The sequence below is a fragment of the Medicago sativa genome, chromosome 6 (assembly GCF_051527215.1).
Source record: "Medicago sativa cultivar Bolivia chromosome 6, Bolivia_mono, whole genome shotgun sequence".
Taxonomy (NCBI): Eukaryota; Viridiplantae; Streptophyta; class Magnoliopsida; order Fabales; family Fabaceae; genus Medicago; species Medicago sativa.
In genome coordinates, this window is record NC_140754.1 from 91,550,853 (window position 1) to 91,568,129 (window position 17,277).

At 34.2% G+C, this 17,277-nt stretch overlaps 1 long non-coding RNA gene and 1 pseudogene across 2 annotated transcripts; one reads left to right on the forward strand and one right to left on the reverse strand.

Moving 5' to 3' along the window:
* Positions 1-828: 828 nt before the first annotated feature.
* Positions 829-1,620, forward strand: LOC146918197 (uncharacterized). The gene is made up of 2 exons (XR_015014267.1): positions 829-1,074; positions 1,176-1,620. It is a non-coding gene; the product is annotated as an uncharacterized LOC146918197 (long non-coding RNA).
* Positions 1,621-6,260: 4,640 nt separating this feature from the next.
* Positions 6,261-10,432, reverse strand: LOC146918198 (uncharacterized; annotated as a pseudogene). Its single transcript, XR_015016052.1, has 4 exons — positions 10,304-10,432; positions 7,953-8,271; positions 7,172-7,769; positions 6,261-6,468 (listed from the first exon to the last, which is right to left on the reverse strand). The product of XR_015016052.1 is annotated as an uncharacterized LOC146918198 (transcript).
* Positions 10,433-17,277: the final 6,845 nt, after the last annotated feature.

A 17,277-nucleotide genomic window follows, 5' to 3' on the forward strand; every position in this document is an offset into this window, starting at 1 on the left:
ACCACTATAAATAAACTCTTAGAGGCAACACATCAAAACATATAGTAGTAAACTAGATCCTGTTAGCTAAGCATTTGGTTAATTAATTAGGAGAGTATGTGCTCTTGCTGGTAGCTTTCTGTTACTGCTGGTTTTCTGTTTTTTGGCATCAGTCTCGGTTGGTTGAGGTACTGTGTGGTGTGCTGCTATGTTTTTTGCGGCTGTAGTAGTTCTGTTGTGGTACTGTCTGCGGTTCTGCTGTAGGTATAATCTGCTGGTGCTTCTGTGATGTTGCTATGTGCTTTTGGTACATGTTGGGTTTTCTGTTGTTGTTTATTGTTCCTGCTCTTGTTTATTGTTCAGCACTAACCATTACAGAAAATATATGCTTGATGTTTAAGGGACACACATGTGTTAACAAAACTAATCCCATATTCATAACTTAGTGCTGACTTGTTTAAGGGATTAGCACTAATCCCATATTCCGTTAACACTAAATCTAGCAATTTCACTTACACACTCATGAACCTAATACCATTACATAGTATTAATGAAGTATTTTTATTTAAGGGACTACTTAACCTTCAAATATATGCTTGACCTGTACACATTATTTTTTGAAACGGGGTCGGTTCACAGTAACTCACGGCTTAGATGTATAATTTCATAACGTAGTGCTGACCTGTTTAAAATCTAGCAATTTCATAACTTAGGTTCATTAATACCATTACAGGTCAACACTAGTCCCTTAAATAAAAAATAATGGGTATTCATAACTTGTGTTAACAGAAAATGCTTTGATGTTTTATGTTGATTTGATTTATATATATGAAAACTATTAGTATCATGTTGATTTGATTTACTGCTGCCATGAATCATGTATTAATCAATTGTGATGAGATTCAACCCTATATTGAGTAAGTACTTTCTAAAATAAAAACTTCTTCATTTCCTAACTGTGATAATTATAATTGAATTACATTATGTAACAATAGGATCTTTGTCGAGACACCTCGGATAACTCATCCTAATATGAGTGGTGAACATACTGATAATTGCATTGAAGAAAACTTTGCAGCATGGTTAAAAGAATATGTAAGTATATTTTGAATACTTTTCAGCATATTGATTACATATATATTATTTTTTACGCGTTCTTTTAGTAACACTCTTATTGTTGGATGATTTTTGAATAGGTTGACAATCCTTCAAATAATGTGCTAGATCCAAATATACATGCTTTAACCATTTGTTTTTTAAGAATTGTAAAAACATGGCCTATTTACTTTATGCCATTTGTTTTTCTGGTGTGGTTTTATTGTTAGTGCTGGTCTAATTGCCTTGGTTTGTTGGGTTTGTTTTGCTTGGGAGATTTTGTGCGGATACTGCCTTTTCAGTTGGTGCTGACTGCGGGTCCTGTGGTGCTGTGGACAACAACTGTTATGCTGTGACAGCAACTATGTTGCTGTGTTTTTGCTATGACAGCATCTGGTCCAGCAACTATTTTGTGGTTCTGGCACAGGTTGGGGTGGTTTTGTTTGGGTGTTCGGGTGTGAGGCAGGGGTATGCTAGAACATTGAACACATATATGAATCTAGTTTGTATAATTTTGTTTTAGACAATGAACATTTGTTTACTCTTTGAATTATTATTTATTTTTATTTGAATCTAGTATGTATTATTGAATATGAATTTTACGAATTGAATTTATCTCAAACTCAGTAAAATAAATTAATTTTGTTGCAATTCTGTACAAAAAAAAAAAAAACAAACTTATAATCTCTCCAGGAAAGCGTGGTAAATATTTTAAGGTTCCTTAATTTCGTCCGAAAATCGTTGGAAAATTTGTGTGAATGCCGTAGGAAATTAAACGCAATACTGTCTGAAAATCTTTGGAAAATAAACTTAATTCCGTCCGAAATCCGTTGGAAAATAAATTTCATTCCGTCCGAAATCCGTTGGAAATTATATTTAATTCCGTCCGAAATCTGTAGGAAATTATATTTAATTCCGTCCAAAATGCGTCCGAAATCTATTCCAGTGTCCCACAAACTTAAACTTCAGAGTTTGTGTGAAAATCGTGCGAAATCTGTCTGAAACATTTTTCGGACGGAATTTGGGACAGAATTATGATTTGCGACGCGGCTTTTTCGGACAGCGCCCTATCCGTCCGAAATCCGTGGGAATTGTCCGTAAATTCCGTTCCAAAACCGTCCAAAATTTCGTCCGAAAATGACCTTTTTTTAGTAGTGAATATGAATGAAGTGTTAGGAAAGACAAATTTGGTAGATTTACAACTTTTCAGTCTACTTTTTTCAACTTTTCAAAAATGATAATTGTAACTTTTTTTATTGTTACCGATGATACAAAAAGTGTTACTATAATGTAACATTTTGCGACACTTTTTGAATGTTACAGATAATACTCTAAAATGTAACTAAAACTTTTTAGTAACAGGGGCTTTACGTAACTATTGTTCAAATGTTACTAAATTTAATTAGCAACATTTTTCTTGATTTAGTAATAGTTTTCAAGTGTTACTAAATTTCAATTGTGTTGTAGTGTATATTTGAGTAGTATGATATATGTATATGTATTATCCATAAACTGAATTGTTGTTCCAAACACTAACAATGTTGTAGCATATTTTTTGATTCATAATTTTATTATACTATAATACTTGGTCCTTGCTTGCTCTACAAAACTTTTATAAGTTTATTACCTTATGCTTACACAAAGTGTCTGATGGCACATTTGTTTACTTGTGTGTATATGATGTTATACATTCTAACTCATGCAAAGCAAATTGTGAAAATAAATGGTTTAATTTCAATTGAGATTCATGTTGCTAAAATGAAACCTTTACTTGAGGGATTAATTTTCCTATGAGTAAGAAATTAAATTAATTTTTATGGTCTCTTTTTTGAAGGATTTTTCTTATGGTCTCTTGTCTTGCCAAAGAAAATCATTGAATGCCATGAAAACTTTAATATATAGTGATACGGAAATATTATTAAAACAAACAATATTATTAAAACAGACAACCCCTTGAAAAAAGGGAATTGCTGTCAACAGAAACAATACAAAGCCCCCAGCGCTACGACAATACAGGGACTGTCCCAAACTACAGAGAGCTCCAAACGCGATCCAACAGGAGGAAAAGAAAGAAACTGCAGCTAAAAATAAGGGCCACACAGCAGCCAACAACAATGAAGTTATCCCTGTAAAAAAACATGAGTCTCATACACGTAAGCTCAACAATATCATAAAAGAACAGTGATAAGAAAAACAACCTTTATAATATAAGGTGAGGGATTCAATTTGACCTATAACAAACAAAAAGAAGTATAGACAATAAGAAGTACCTTCTCTTGCTTATACTTTCACATCTGGACATGTGCTGAATCTCAAAAGGCACACAAGTTGGTGGTACCAGGCTTCCGACACAAATCACGGCTTCTTTCCAATCAGGAACTCCGGTGACACGACTAACTTTTTCGCTCATGAGATCATACCAAAACAGCCTCTTATAATCTCCTCTCAACAGAACCTTTTGTTTATCATTGGAATAACCTAAAGGTCTTAAATATCTCAAAGGTTGAATGAAACAAGAGTAATCTATCAAAGTAAAAAGTTTCTGCCAACTATCTCTGGATCCATATTCTTTCATTACCCAAATGTTAGTATTTTGAATATATCTCACTGTTATAGTAAGACAACCTCCCAAAACTGCAATTTCAATGTTAAATGTCTGTCTATTAGTATTAGCTTCTCGTCCTCCTAACTCAGAGAGTGGAACCTCATTGAAATTCTCAAATGTTAAGTTAATCGCAACGACGATCAAGTCATGTCTAAATTCCAAGGTGTTCCGAGTGACAACCCAATGGAGGGAGTCGTGAACGAAAACACCCACCCTCCTCGCCAAAATAGTGCACAACATAAGGCCAACTTGGTAGTAGCTTCCAAGACTTGGTTCTTGAACTGAATATTCTCAGATCAGTATCAAAGATTGCGAGCTCGAAATCTTCAGCGAAACTGCAGATTTTAACAAGTTTGTAATCGCCAGTTACGGGGTCAAAACCGAAGCCATAAACCTTACCGAGTCAGTCGGAGGTGACAGAACGGCGAGGATAAGGGGAATTAGGGATGATCCAATGTTTACGAAGGATAGGGTTCCAAAAAGCGATTAAGTTGCTGTCGCAGATGCAGACAAGGCCGTTGCATGAACTGAAGAAAGCAGTCTTGTGGATGGGAAACATGAGAGGGGAGTCAAGTTGAACACAGGTGGTTAGGTTAGGGAAATCAACTTGGTATATTTTAGAGTCGCATCGAAGGATGAGGTTGAAGTTGAGGGAGTTGTTGAGATGAAGGTTGATGAAATCTTGACTGTCAATTAGGGTTCAAAGTGATTTTGAGGTTGATCGGAATCGTAGGAGGGATGGTACAGGTAAGAGGGAGAGGATGTTGTTGAATAATTCCGATGGAATATCCGACATTGCCGGGTGATGAAAATGAACCAATTAGTTGTTGTGTTTGGAATTCCCTTTCTTGATATCAGATCTCAAACAGTCAAGTCTGCAACTTTAACAAGCCTGAGAAAATTGAAAGAAAAATAAAATAAAAAAATCAATACACATAATACCAAAAGTGATTCTGTGACTTATCTTGAGTAAATCAAATTCACTGCTTTTACCCTTGATAATTTTATTTCTATACGTAAAATTTTACAAAGTATTGATACCAAAGAGAGGAGAAGATCATCTTTAACTTCAATTCAGCTAATATCAAATATTACTTAGGCTTTGTTTGCGAGTTTTGAAGGGATGGGAAGGAAAGGCTTAGAAGGGGAAGGGAAGGGAAGGGAGAAAGGAGGGAAAACCTTCCCCTTGTTTGAGAGTTAAAGAAACCAACAAGGAAAGAAGATGAAGGGTTTATGTGATAATTTTACTATTTTACCATTTTTTTTCTTTTAAAATCAATACATTGTGTTATACTTTGTAATTTATCTTGTAGATTATAATTGGAATTTTGAATTATTATAAGGACAAAATTGTCAATTTGTATGTTTAACTCTCCAAAGCCCCAAATTTGGGGGAACTTTAAAATTGGACAAATGATGCCCTTCAAACCCCCCAAAACCTTTCCCTATTTTTTTAAAACTCTCAAACAAGGATTTACCTCTTCATAAGCCTTTCCTTCCCTTCCCCTCCCCTCCAAAACCCAACTCGCAAACAAAGCCTTAGAGTCTCTATTGATGCAAACATTAACAATATAAAGAGAGAATGTATTCATGTTCCCATCATGTATGTATTCATGTTGTTGTAAAATAAAAATGAACGTATTCACTTTTTATTTTTAGGTTTTGTTTGCGAGTTTTAAGGGGAAGGAAAGGAAAGGCTTAGGAGGGGAAGGGAAGGAAAGGGAGGGAAGGGAGAAAGGAGGGAAAACCTTCCCCTTGTTTGGGAGTTAAAAAACCAACAAGGAAAGGAAATGGAGGGCTTATGTTATAATTTTACTATTTTACCCTTTTTTTCTCTTAAAAACAATACATTGTGTTATACTTTGTAATTTATCTTGAAATTTATTCAAAACAACTTCTCTCATAAAAAGTAAATTATTACGATCTATTTTTAAAAAACAACTTATTTATAAAAAAAAAAGCTTATTATGATCTCTTTTTTAAAAAACAGCTTATTCAAAACAACTTATTTATACAAAACAACTTATTACGATATCTTTTTCAAAAAACAACTTATTCAAAACAACTTATTTGTCTAAAACAACTTATTACGATCTCTTTTCAAAAAACAACTTATTTATGCAAAACAACTTATTTACGCAAAACAACTTATTACGACCTCTTTTTTAAAAACAACTTATTTAAAACAGCTTATTTATACAAATCAGCTTAATACAATCTCTTTTTCAAAAACAACTTATTCAAAACAGCTTATTTGTACAAATCAGTTTAATACGATCTCTTTTTCAAAAACAACTTATTCAAAACAGCTTATTTATACAACACTTCTTAATACGATCTCTTTTTCAAAAACAACTTATTCAAAACAGCTTATTACAACCTCTTTTCAAAAAACAACTTAATTATCAAAAACAACTTATTCAAAACAGCTTATTTATCCAAAACAGCTTATTACCACGTCTTTATCAAAAACAACTTATTCAAAACAGCTTATTTATACAAAACAACTTATTACGACATTTTTTCAAAAACAACTTATTGAAAACAGCTTATTCATCCAAAACAGCTTATTGCAAACATATTAAATTTGAAATCCAAATATTTCACTTGTAAATAAGACATTGAAAATGCAGCATATCCTGTTATACCAATACATGACATAAAATTGACAAATGTGTCAAATATGCTAGTTACTAAATCCTAATAGAAGATTACAAAATTCTATACTTATGTCATAGTCTAGGACTTCAAGATCCTCATTAGAGACCAAAACAATATGTAGAGATTACCTGCAAAACAAAAAACATGAAAAATTATAGTTATTGTAGAGATGAAACAACCATCAGTAGCATTATAGTTTTGGCTAAAAAAATAGATACAATCCAAATGAAAAGCAATGAGTAGCCAAGCATGACAACAAAGCATGACAGCAAGGAAAATATAGGCTAAAAAAGCATGATAGGTGGGTTCTAATATGTGATAGACAAACACTATCAATCAAAGTATAAATCAGTAGCATGATCATACTAATACTACTTAACTTGTGTGAATGTGATCAGTTTTCAGTTTATTACTGATGATTGCTATTGCCATTACTAATACTATTCATATTGTTAGAGCATTATATATATAGAAAGAGACCAACCCACAAAGAAAGTGGGAGGAACTCAATGAATAGATACACAGGGAGCGCTACAGCTGCCCCAACCCAGCAGTTTAAAAAACCTGCCTACCGAACCTAGCAACACATCAGTAACAGGACAAAAAACTGCAGCACACCAATACAAACTACAACAAATAAACAGACGACCCGTACCTCCAGACACCTCTAAAACCTTAACGAGATAAACATTCTCTTCGGTTCGTAGTATATCAAAGCATCAACATCATTTATAAAAACAGAAGCATCAACATCAAATATGAACAGATATGCCTCCAATAGAGCTAATAATTATATGGAAAAAAAATATAGAGAGAAAATGGATAAATTACCTTGACGAGTGACCTTGACCAAACATCGATTCTAATAGAAAACTCTTCCTCAAGTGTTTTGGAAGTCCAAGTAAAGCTCTAACCTTCTCAGGAAACTCTAGAAGATAAGAATATGCCCGAAAGATCATATGACTATCCACTTGCAATTCCTCTATAAGTTTAAAAACTTCTTCTTCTGAAATTGGAAGTTTTACATTAGCTTTCTCATAAGCTGCAATGCTGTCTTTAAAATACTTATCATGAGATGCAGTACTCTCTCTAAAAAAACGTTCAAAAGGGCAGCTTTTATCCCTTCAACTTCATCTTCATCTTCATCTTCATCTCGGGACTTTCTAGATCTTTTAGCTCTAGGTTCTGGGGGAATTTGGACCTCAGGAGAAGCGACATCCTGCTCATTGCCGCCCTCTTGCAAACTCTCTAGTGTCACCTGGTCACTAGTACCAATGGATTCTGACTCACGATTAAGGGGATGATTTTGTCGAATATCTTCATCATTCATAACCTTTCCTCCAGTGGCCCTTTCATCTCCACAAGCAATAACCAATTTGTCATAATTGGCAAAAGGTTTGGTCACCCATTGTGCAGCTTCAGGTTTTGCCTATCAAAAAAAATTATAAAAAATTATGTTATAAAGCTTCAGAACATGCTAACATGCATTCAAATAAGTTCCCATCAAATAAGTTATACAATTCAAATAAGTGCACATGCTGACATAGGTTCAGGTCACATATATAAGCAAGCAAACCCAACAACTCAATTAATGTAAGTTATAAGTATGTACCTCAATTAATGTTTTCCAAACTTCAGGTAAAGCATCCCACATATGTGTGTCTGATTTCCAAGCAAAACCGCTCATGCCCTTGAAAATGTCTTGACATTTAGTAAAATTTCTTTTCACCAATTTCCATCTATTTTTCACCTTTTCCTTGTCAAAAGGTCTTTGAAACTTTTTGGACATCTCCTTTGTTATATTGGTGTATGCTAATGGTGTAAAGGTCCCACCTATTTTGTTTCCCGCACTTACTTGATGAACAAAGGCATCAATAAGAGCATTGTTCATCTCTGTTGTCCATGTCTCTCTTTTAGAGGTAGACATGATTCTGTTATATTAGTAGAAAAATAAAAGATATCATATTATAAAATCATCACATAAATTTATAGATAAATTTGAGATGAACTCATGTATACCTTTCTTTGGTGACTCTTGGAATAACAGTTGCAACAAATAGTATGTTTATTCAATATATCAGGAACATCAATATCCAAGTTACTCAAACAAGTTTCCAATATTTAGAAACAATAACAACACACATTCTTCCACTTAAAGCTACAAATTATAGAATATTTTGAACAAACAAGTTTCCAATATTTTTGGCAATAGCTATTTGGAAACATACACTGAATAATAGCTAAGTAATTCATTATCATCTACTATGATATGATAGGTAATTGGTCCACATGGCACCAAGTATAGAATTTCTAAAATTTTGACCTAATTGTGAATTTTCTTCATCCTCATCTACTTCTATATGGCCATGACCAGTTTGAGATGCACTTTGATTGCTGATTTCTTCGTCTACCTCGGCAATCAAGTCTTCATCAGGATCCACCCCCATCAAGAAATTATGCAAAATGCAACATGCAAGGATAATATAATTTTGAGTATCGATTCCATAAGTTGCTTCAGCGCCACTTGAAATGATAGGAAATCTTTTCTTGACAATCCCAAAAGCCCTTTCAACAACATTACGCAACGATGAATGACGAAGGTTGAATAACTCTTGAGCTGTTCTAGGGGGATTTCTGGCTGAGAATTCTTTCAAGTGATAACGTGTTGATCTAAACGGTGTAATTAGCCCCTTTCTCAACATGAATCCAGCATCAAGAATATAAAACTTACCTAAAAGCAAATAATTGTAACCAATATACATAAGAAAAAGAAGGAGAAAAAAAGGGAAAATGATAACAATAAGTTTTAACTACCTCTAGGTATTTTGATACCATTTCTTTTGCGTAGTGCATGTTTTAATATCCTAGAATCAGAAGTAGTACCCTCCCATCCAGGCAAAACATAAGTGAACTTAAGATCAAAAGAACATGCGACCAACACATTTTGTGTAGGAAAACTTTTCCTACCACGATACCTTGAAGCTTCAGCCAATGGTACTTTTACACGAACATGTGTACAATCAATTGCTCCAACGCAGTCCTTAAAGTAGGGGTAAAATCGATTATTTCCAAGAATTTCAACCGGAATGCGTGATCCATCCGGTTGTTTGAGATAGGTACGCCCTATCTCAATTATTGATCGGAGCACCCGATGAAAATGACGACTAGTAGCTTCATCGGAGCGTCGGAACCAGAATTGAATCTCTCTATTTCTTACATTGTGTGTTAGAAGGTAAAGAGTTTTAGCAACTTGTTCCTCTACGGTTACCTTTTGTGTTGGTAGAAGACCACCCTCTTGTTGTAATATAGAGCATAAGTCCAAAAACGCCTTAGGACTCATTCTTATTATCTTCTGACCTTCACTAGTAGCAACTATATTCATTATCTTATTGCGTACTCTATCCTTCTCTAGAGTCAAGCTACGATCAACTATCCTACTTTGAGAACGGATTTTAATCCTATAGTAACAAACTACAAGACATATGACATGAACAAGGGTCATTCGAAGTCTTGCTCTCCATCTAATCAATTCCATAATTGTTTGACGAGCCATTTGATGATCCATTTAAACTGAATCCAACACAAAATAATACATGTTTGTGAAACAAACAACATTTATTTATAATAATAGTGAAATCATAATAATAGTGATTATATAGTATCCATGATTATACACAAAAATCATAATAACAGTGAAAAACATAAATCAACATTTATGTATAAGCATAAATCACCCTATGAAATCAAGATAAATCAAAGCAAATCCTAAAACAAAAAACATCTATTGAGTAGATATGATTCACTCTAAAAAATCAAATAGCAAAACAGAAATCAAATTGTGAATCAAACACAAAAACACAAATCAAATCGTGAATCAAACAGCAAAACATAAATCAATTCATGAATGAAATAGCAAAAGGAAAAGAAATTGGAAAAGAATGGAAGAGAGTTTGAGATTGATACCAGAAGAAAGAGGATCGAGAGAGATGAAGGAAACTCTGTTGTTCAACTTCCTTCTCCGCCGTTCACCGTCGTTCGCCGCCGTTCAGGTTGAGATCGCAGTTCACGTCGCCGTCGGGAGAAGAGAGAGCGCGCACAGAGTTACAGTGAAATGAATGTTAGAATTAGATGAAATTAGGTTAGAGCTAAAATTGGAATTTTAAATTATTGTAAGGGTAAAATAGTTAATTTGTATCTTTAACCCTCCAAAACCCTCCAATTTGGGGGAACTCTAAAATTGGATAAATTAAGCCCTCCAAACTTGGAAAAATATTTGTGAGCCCGTTTATCTTCCGGGCCTTTTTGGCCTGGCCCGGAAAAGTCCGAGCCCGTCATGGGTCGGCTCGTCGCGGTCGGGTAGCCCGTTTTGACAGCTCTAACTATTTGCCCCAATTCGAGGTGGTGTGGCTGAAAAATAGGAAGTGAACAAATAAATCATGCAATTAAAACTTGTCAACTATGTCTTGAAAAATTGTTGATGTTATTTGAAACACCCCTACTAGAAATCACCTAGGATATCTAGCATGTGTGTTAAACTTGGCGTCGGGTACATTAAAATTACAATAAATAAATACTCTCTGAACAAATCATAGAATTTCTCACCTGTTACCTCGAAAATAGTACCACTGACGTGTACTTTATATGGTCCAGCTATGTCTGCTTCTTCATCACGAGCCATCCTATCGTATAATAACTTGTACATCTGAAATAAATAAAAGGGATTTGGATGAGACAAGATGTCTCAGTGAGTTCCATCTCTCCTAGGTTGTAGGCAACCTCGGGGAACCTAGGATCGCCATATTTTTCTAAACTTAACCCATTTTGGTTTTATACAATTTCATTATCCATAACTGAGCGATCAAGGGATAACTAAAATCGCTGTTTGAAATACTATTTTGATCATATAATAAATATAGTCATACTCATAACTTTAATCATAAACATAATCACCATAATCACCATAATCATAAACATATCTCCAATATATCATATTCTGGTATAGCTTATACTTTGACATACTTATCTGGGTATGTCTCTGATCCTTTTCTGATAACAACTAGTTTCGGCTAACTAAGCCGGAATTCCATAACTAAAATTCCACATTTCCAATTATTAGTAAAACGCTCATAAAATATTGATTCGTAGCTAATTCATTCCAACATAATTTTCATATTGATACACCTATCTAAAGTACACAGCTACTGAAATTTGACACATTCTCGTATACTTTATCATCGCATCTCACGATGTGAATTTACTATCAATAAAGTATATAAATTATTTTCTCTTTGGTACAACTCAATATAAACTATCTCATCAATATAAATTATTATCTCATTTGTCCACTCAGTATAAATTATCTCATCATTTATCTCTTTTCATTATTTGTACATAAACCACATTATCTCTTCGTTGTGGTGAACGGAAATATACCACATTATCTCTTCGTTGTGGTGAACGGAATATACCACATTATCTCTTCGTTGTGGTGAACGGAAATATACCACATTATCTCTTCGTTGTGGCGAACGGAATATACCACATTATCTCTTCGTTGTGGCGAACGGTTTACTATGAACAATTTGGTTCATAGGCTGCATTATCTCTTCGTTGCAGCAAACGGATTACTATGACCCGTACGTCATAGGCTGCATTATCTCTTCGTTGCAGCAAACGGATTACTATGACCCGTACGTCATAGGCTACATTATCTCTCGTTGTAGCAAACGGTATACTATGACCCGTACGTCATAGGCTACATTATCTCTCGTTGTAGCAAACGGTATACTATGACCCGTACGTCATAGGCTACATTATCTCTCGTTGTAGCAAACGGTATACTATGACCCGTACGTCATAGGCTACATTATCTCTCGTTGTAGCAAACGGTATACTATGACCCGTACGTCATAGGCTACATTATCTCTCGTTGTAGCAAACGGTTTTTCCATATATTCTCTTTTTTTTTTCTATGAGCATGTTACTCATTTCAATTTTTCTCATCATTTCCATTTTTCTGTGACTTTCTATAATTCAATGTGAGCATATTACTCATATGTTGCATTTCACTTTTTTTTTTTCAAATCATTTCTACAAGTATATATGCATCAATTGCGTTGTTAATTTCCCTTCAACATTTATACTAACATCAACAAACTTATTAACATAAAAGATATTTTAGAATACATTAATAAGGATAACTAATTCCAAAATAGTCATTCTACTAACTCATATTTATTCTACTTCCACTGTACCACTCATATAGCATAATAGTCATGCTATAATTATGTCAACTTATTCTAATAATTCATAAATAAATCATTCTTAATATAACTCTCATGTCAATGTAGCATTCATATGCTAGTACCTACGTTGGAGGATAATATAGCATTTTTATTACATTATTAGAAAACAAGTATTTTAAGTTTCTAGCCTCACAGTAGCCAATTTCACATGGTAAGAATTTGGTTTTAAAGGAAAACCAACAACCTGCATAATTTAAGTTTTCAATCTTCCAAAGCTTATAAAACTAGCAACGTGCAAAACAGAGTTGTTTTTCCTTAAGACATATCCTCCAACATTAGTTTCTACATATGAACACGCATATTAACATCAAAGAGGACACTAAGACATATAAATATATAGACCAATTCAATTGGTTATCTCACAATTTCACATTCTATTCCCAAGGTGAGTACTAATTCAAAAAGGAACTCACCTCAACAAAATCTGAATTCCCTAAAACAGCTTATGCTCAACTTAAAGCTTCTGCCAAATTTTCATTTCTTCCGTGCTATGTTGTTCCGCTTCTAATCTTTAGGTTCAGTCCTTTCAAGCATTTTAGAACCTTCTGAAGCTCCAAGCAACACCAGCCCCAACATCCTTCTTCAACCAAAATCTCTTCCTCTTGTTTCTAAACACCAAAAAGGCCCACTAGCTAAAGAGAAAGTTCGGCTGAGAGTACAAGAAAGGAAAAGAGAGTTTTAACACATGACATATTCAGCACCAAGGATTCATTTGCAAACATTAATTTAGCTTGAACTTTGAACAAAATCCCAAGATGGTGGGGGTGTTGAGTGGTTCGGTGAAGGGAAAGAAAATGAGGGGAAAGGAGATTCAAAGGTTGAAATAGAGATTAATTTACATGGAGATTGAAATGGCAAGGTTACATGTTGGATTGGTTAGAGTTTGGATGATGAATTGAAGATTAAGAGTGAAGAAGAAGGGAGACCGTGAGAGGAGGAAGAAAAAATGAAGGAAAATGTTCTTTGGAATGTTTTAGAAGCTTTGAGAAAGTGGGAGAAAAATAACCCAATTCTAAAAAAAAAATCTTATGTCCCAAATTACCAAATTGTCCTTCAAGGGAAAAGACACAATTATCCTCCGCTAATTCGTAACCATTTAATTTCTCATGTCCGTTGGAATAGTAATACGAGAAACTTACCAAATATCGTCGATTTTCTCACTAAATAATTAATCCTTTGAAAATTATTTCCGTTCTGACATGTAACTGATACGAAAATTTATTTAAAATTACACGGGATATTACAATCTACCCCCCTTAAAGAAATTTCGTCCTCGAAATTTAAGGATTGACTTGCTAATAATCACAAATAATTTCTCCAACTTTCAACTTTAGATTCCAACATATGTCTATTACGAACTGATTCTTTCTGACTTACTAATTTATCGATTTCCCTTGTTACATTTTTTTTTTTCCACTCAGATACTTGTCACTATACTGGACTTCCCCCTTATGCCTGTGAAAAAAATCTTACTGCACAGGTACCAGCCACCATTGGCGTTGAATACTTCCTTAAGAAAATTCATTATAAGCTTCACATCCTGTCTTTCCTTCTTCGTACGCTTCATTCCTCCAAGGTCCTATCCAGCTCTCAGACATTTGTTCTAACTGTCATTATACTAGTCTGAGTTGATCAGGCTCAGCCAGACATGACATTTGGAATAAATATCTGGAACCCAATAGTCCCACTACTTTTATTGAATTCTAATGACCCAAGGCACGATCTGAATCGACCTGCTCTGATACCAAATTGAAACACCCCTACTAGAAATCACCTAGGATATCTAGCATGTGTGTTAAACTTGGCGTCGGGTACATTAAAATTACAATAAATAAATACTCTCTGAACAAATCATAGAATTTCTCACCTGTTACCTCGGAAATAGTACCACTGACGTGTACTTTATATGGTCCAGCTATGTCTGCTTCTTCATCACGAGCCATCCTATCGTATAATAACTTGTACATCTGAAATAAATAAAAGGGATTTGGATGAGACAAGATGTCTCAGTGAGTTCCATCTCTCCTAGGTTGTAGGCAACCTCGGGGAACCTAGGATAGCCATATTTTTCTAAACTTAACCCATTTTGGTTTTATACAATTTCATTATCCATAACTGAGCGATCAAGGGATAACTAAAATCGCTGTTTGAAATACTATTTTGATCATATAATAAATATAGTCATACTCATAACTTTAATCATAAACATAATCACCATAATCACCATAATCATAAACATATCTCCAATATATCATATTCTGGTATAGCTTATACTTTGACATACTTATCTGGGTATGTCTCTGATCCTTTTCTGATAACAACTAGTTTCGGCTAACTAAGCCGGAATTCCATAACTAAAATTCCACATTTCCAATTATTAGTAAAATGCTCATAAAATATTGATTCGTAGCTAATTCATTCCAACATAATTTTCATATTGATACACCTATCTAAAGTACACAGCTACTGAAATTTGACACATTCTCGTATACTTTATCATCGCATCTCACGATGTGAATTTACTATCAATAAAGTATATAAATTATTTTCTCTTTGGTACAACTCAATATAAACTATCTCATCAATATAAATTATTATCTCATTTGTCCACTCAGTATAAATTATCTCATCATTTATCTCTTTTCATTATTTGTACATAAACCACATTATCTCTTCGTTGTGGTGAACGGAAATATACCACATTATCTCTTCGTTGTGGTGAACGGAAATATACCACATTATCTCTTCGTTGTGGCGAACGGAATATACCACATTATCTCTTCGTTGTGGTGAACGGAAATATACCACATTATCTCTTCGTTGTGGCGAACGGAATATACCACATTATCTCTTCGTTGTGGCGAACGGTTTACTATGAACAATTTGGTTCATAGGCTGCATTATCTCTTCGTTGCAGCAAACGGATTACTATGACCCGTACGTCATAGGCTGCATTATCTCTTCGTTGCAGCAAACGGATTACTATGACCCGTACGTCATAGGCTACATTATCTCTCGTTGTAGCAAACGGAATACTATGACCCGTACGTCATAGGCTACGTTATATCTCGTTGTAGCAAACGGTATACTATGACCCGTACGTCATAGGCTACATTATCTCTCGTTGTAGCAAACGGTATACTATGACCCGTACGTCATAGGCTACATTATCTCTCGTTGTAGCAAACGGTATACTATGACCCGTACGTCATAGGCTACATTATCTCTCGTTGTAGCAAACGGTTTTTCCATATATTCTCTTTTTTTTTCTTTTCTATGAGCATGTTACTCATTTCAATTTTTCTCATCATTTCCATTTTTCTGTGACTTTCTATAATTCAATGTGAGCATATTACTCATATGTTGCATTTCACTTTTTTTTTTTCAAATCATTTCTACAAGTATATATGCATCAATTGCGTTGTTAATTTCCCTTCAACATTTATACTAACATCAACAAACTTATTAACATAAAAGATATTTTAGAATACATTAATAAGGATAACTAATTCCAAAATAGTCATTCTACTAACTCATATTTATTCTACTTCCACTGTACCACTCATATAGCATAATAGTCATGCTATAATTATGTCAACTTATTCTAATAATTCATAAATAAATCATTCTTAATATAACTCTCATGTCAATGTAGCATTCATATGCTAGTACCTACGTTGGAGGATAATATAGCATTTTTATTACATTATTAGAAAACAAGTATTTTAAGTTTCTAGCCTCACAGTAGCCAATTTCACATGGTAAGAATTTGGTTTTAAAGGAAAACCAACAACCTGCATAATTTAAGTTTTCAATCTTCCAAAGCTTATAAAACTAGCAACGTGCAAAACAGAGTTGTTTTTCCTTAAGACATATCCTCCAACATTAGTTTCTACATATGAACACGCATATTAACATCAAAGAGGACACTAAGACATATAAATATATAGACCAATTCAATTGGTTATCTCACAATTTCACATTCTATTCCCAAGGTGAGTACTAATTCAAAAAGGAACTCACCTCAACAAAATCTGAATTCCCTAAAACAGCTTATGCTCAACTTAAAGCTTCTGCCAAATTTTCATTTCTTCCGTGCTATGTTGTTCCGCTTCTAATCTTTAGGTTCAGTCCTTTCAAGCATTTTAGAACCTTCTGAAGCTCCAAGCAACACCAGCCCCAACATCCTTCTTCAACCAAAATCTCTTCCTCTTGTTTCTAAACACCAAAAAGGCCCACTAGCTAAAGAGAAAGTTCGGCTGAGAGTACAAGAAAGGAAAAGAGAGTTTTAACACATGACATATTCAGCACCAAGGATTCATTTGCAAACATTAATTTAGCTTGAACTTTGAACAAAATCCCAAGATGGTGGGGGTGTTGAGTGGTTCGGTGAAGGGAAAGAAAATGAGGGGAAAGGAGATTCAAAGGTTGAAATAGAGATTAATTTACATGGAGATTGAAATGGCAAGGTTACATGTTGGATTGGTTAGAGTTTGGATGATGAATTGAAGATTAAGAGTGAAGAAGAAGGGAGACCGTGAGAGGAGGAAGAAAAAATGAAGGAAAATGTTCTTTGGAATGTTTTAGAAGCTTTGAGAAAGTGGGAGAAAAATAACCCAATTCTAAAAAAAA